This window comes from Chanos chanos, chromosome 5 (genome assembly GCF_902362185.1).
Source record: "Chanos chanos chromosome 5, fChaCha1.1, whole genome shotgun sequence".
Classification (NCBI taxonomy): domain Eukaryota; kingdom Metazoa; phylum Chordata; class Actinopteri; order Gonorynchiformes; family Chanidae; genus Chanos; species Chanos chanos.
In genome coordinates this window covers 51,978,509-51,982,922 of record NC_044499.1, presented here as the reverse complement: position 1 = coordinate 51,982,922, position 4,414 = coordinate 51,978,509, and positions in this window count along the sequence as shown.

Sequence of the window (4,414 nt, the reverse complement as noted above, 5' to 3'; positions counted from 1 at the left end):
AACAGTTGTTGCTTTTATTACAATCCCATTTGAAAACAAAACAAAACAAAAATGGTTTTATACAATCCAAGGATAAAGTCAAATCAAGTGAATCTGAGTGATTTGATGAGATTGTTACACTTGTGGTTTTATCTTATTTCGTTCGACAGGTTTGCACTACTGATGAAACCGCTGTCGCTTTCAGATTTATTTGTTACGCTCTTGGCTTCGTAAAGACAGCGCTATGAAGTCACCGCGACTGCCTCAAAGCCAAATCTCAACCTGTTCTGCAGTGTTTGTATTAATCATCTCGTTTTGCACACACTATATGATGAAATATTTCCAGTGCCCAGTCCAAGCACAGAAAATCTTAAGAACAGAATTAGTCACACAAAAGGCTCGGACTCTGATAGTTTATATCGTCTCACCGCCATCTAGTGGCTGAAAGGTAGGATTATTTTCAGGCATTGTTTTTGAGCTGCAGGGATTCGTTTGCCATTTACACACACAAAAAAAAGGTGATGGGGGGTAGTCATTTCGGGACTTGGAAGATCATTTGTTTTCCTTAGAGATAATGCAAACGTACATTTATGGCCTTAACCTTTGGGGAAAAAATCACACATTAATTTTCAATGAACGACAACGAAAAAAACGTCTGAATGCACAAAGGTTTCAGATTAATGTTGGTGACACCACAAGTGTTTTGTTCCACTAAATAGTTCTGTAATTCATTCATAACATCTTATACATGGTAGGAGTCAGACAGTCAGAACTGTCAACACGTACGACGTGGCTTGTCTGACCGTTTCATTACTCTTCACCACGCCTGCGTATCCCCTTATATTACATCGTTTGATTAAGCATCTGGAGCCAAAGATTTATAACGGAGGATTGTATAGTACTGGCGGACGAAGACACCTCCAGTGGTTTGAACAGACACAGCTGCCAAAACTCGCGTTAGTAAGGCGTGACAGACCTCTTTCGGAAATAAAAACTGTGTCTAACTCACTGCTCCAGAGGCAAGTACAAACAGAATTTATAGATGAACTTTACGGTTGCAGTGAACAGGCAACGGATTTCAGTGGATCGAAGACGAGATACAAAATGAATAAATGAACTTTAAAGTTTTTTTTTTTTAAGGGGGTAAATATAGAAGTGCTGCTGAATACGGGGAGACTTAATTATCTGACGAACTGACTAAAAAAAGAACAGATTAAATTTTGATGCGTCACAAAGTGAAATTGGATACAATGAGACATTTTGGGACGTTAGAGACAGAGGCAGGGATGGGAAGTGCCCAGCTGTAGTTGTTACATAGCGCTACAGGCCTGTTTCAACTAACGAAGCAGGTCAGAACTGCCTGACAGAAAACACGACTCATGGACATCCAAACTTCTTACCACTCACCATTTCACAACAAATGCAGCTTGTCGTTTTATTTCATCATCAGGGGGGTGTGCACACTGTTCCCGGCAAAATTTCTGTGCGATAAACAAAATGTGTGATGGCAGGCACTTATCATACGTGGCACCAACTGAATGTGTAGCTTCTTTGAAATGAACGGAACCATCGGGTCCAATGAAAGCGGTTACTTTCTTAATCCTTTAACCTCTCTCCTTGAGGGAGTTCAACTTTAAAATTGACTACTTTTCATTTACGTGACTGTTGGCGCCAGGGGACGTTTTGGCTAGGAACATTGTTGAGTAGGGCTGTAACCATCCACCGATGCGAATCGGAAACCGGTTTTAACGTTAAAGATGTGACTACATCGATACGCAGAACCCTGGTTCAGTCTAAATGTACCACGAACCGGTCAATGGCCCAATGCGAGCGAGGGATCTGTAGAAGCTAGTGCACCTAGCACAAGCAAGCTAACCACGGTATCTAAGCTAAGCTAACCATGGTATCTATACCCCTCTTTATCGCTAAGGACTTAAAATGTTTGTTTATAAGGTAAGTCTTTTTTGTCTGTGTCTATTGGAAAAGTAATAAACTCAGTGACATGTAGTTCTGAAATTATATGTCTTCCATTTTTCCTCCTGCCATAAAGTAACAAAAATTTTGGGGATTCCCTGGTCTTTTATGAAATATACCCATTTGAAGGTAAGCAATACCACGTTTATAGAATTGGCTTATTTTAATTTAGAGTGGATAATGAATGTCTACATCAAGCAGATGTTAAGAACTGTATCAGACTGCATTATCGCACCGAATAGTTGCATAGGATGCATTAAAATGTGTCCTCCCTGGATCGTGTAGCCCATGTATCTCGATTCATATTGGAATGTCTTATAAGGGAGAGATGCACACCCCTACTGTTGAGACTATGGAGGTGACCAGGATAGACGTCCACCTTTAAGAAATATGCTACCACACAGGTAAGATGAAGCTAGCTTAAACGAAAAGGTTTAAAATAAACTCCTGGGATTGTAACCTGTAATACAGACAATAACAATGATAACTGTCAGGGGTGCAAAAGGAATTTATTCATTGAGCTGACTGATTCAAGACACATAACTCTGGAACTGCGAGGGGAGTCTCATTAAAGTGCAGAGGCTCCAAGATACTGGGGTTTACACACTTACACACTACAGCTCTACCACCTGGTGTGAAAATTACACACACGATATCTACTCATAAGCAGTTCTTCCAATGAGTTTTTAGTCCTATTTTTAAAGCGATTTCACACAAATGTTGAGGGGAGTAGAGTGCTAGATACTGAAGGCATAAAAGCCAAGGAATCCCCCTTACTGTTCTCTTTTGATGCAGTGCTGTGATCCTGAGAGAATAATCCAATGTAAGAGAACATTTGGACCACTAGCTTTTTAAAAGTCTGATTCAGTACTCAAGTGCAAAACCATTTAATGTTCTAAAATCAAGTTTAAGATTCTAAAAATGAAATCTATGACCCAATTGCCGTCATCTGAAAATAATCCGTCTTATTTAGTCAGTTGTGAAATGTTATCTTACTTCTACAACTCAGATCAAGGTTATGACCGAGAATTAGGACACACATAAAAACAATAGCTTTATGTGTAACTGGAGAACAGCAGAGGGCTCAGAACAGAGCCTTGCAGAACCTCGCATGTGGTAGTATCTCTTTGTGTGTCAGTCCTTCACTGAGAGAAATATGTGACAATCTGGTCGGTGAATCTGAGAGTGTTAAAAATTGTTTGTTTTTTTAGTTTCTTTTGTTTAAAATAAAATAATACATTTACAAATGCATTCATTTAGCAAACATGTGCCAGCAAGCATAATTTAACAATAACAACCTATATTTTGTTCCGCTTCATCTGAAGTCCAGTCGGTTTGTTTTTCTTTCTTTCTTTCTTTCTTTCTTTCTTTCTTTCTTTCTTTCTCTCTCACTCTCAATCAATTGTGTATAATTGTACATTTGTGTGTAACAGTTCACAGAGGAAGCAAGTTTTGGCCTTGGGCACACCTGGACAAGTTTTTTTAATGAAATTCATGCAATGCAATAAGATATAACTCCAAATTAAACTGAATTCCAGATCAGTCTCCAAATCATACTGAAACATATTAAACATATTTTTGACATTGCTTCAGTATAGCAAAAACAGAGAAAAACAACAACAAAAACAAAACAAAACAAATAAGCTCAATCAAATTGCTCTTCAGTGAAAGGAGTGCTCTGGTTCTTCATCAGTAAAGGTACCAGTCAAGAGGTGGGTAACAGGGACGTTTCATTCTGGCTGTTAGTTGAATCCACATATTGCAATTTAATTATATGCATTTCTTTTCCCTAATTTCTTGGATAATGTATATTTTTACAGACTCTTAATCTGTTGTAAGTTTAGCATTCGGACAACAAACCTACATAGTTTGAGTGGAGGTTAAAACATGAATAAAAGAACCAAGTCTTCTATTGGTTTTAAAACCGACAGGAACCACAAATGTGGGGAAACTCTCCACATCTAAATGATATATGGTATGGCTGAAATAGGCCATATGCTTCTTTCTAGCCATTTCCAAATATATATAAACAGTTTGAGAGCTGGCACAAGCTGGTCTAATATAGCTGGACTGCATGAAAAAAAAAAATCCCACCAAAGCATTTCCAGACTGACAATAAGGAAAGAGAGCGAGAATGAGTTTTTATCATTAAACCATACAGCTTTGCTTTATTTTTTCTACAGTCTGCAAAAAGTGTTCTTGGAAAGTTGACATATAGGCATAATTTCTCATATAATCAGTTACAAAAGGACTGCTCTATTTTCGCCCAAGAATCTAGAAGGGCTTGTTTTTGTTTCAGTGACCACATACCACTGATCAAATGGCTCACTAACCTGTCTGCTATTTATAAAAAAAAAAACAGTCCTTCATTAAAGAACAGATGTGAAAACAGCAGGATTTTTTTTACTCCAGGGCCAGAGCTGAATAACCTTGATCTTCTGTATGTCACATTGATTCGATG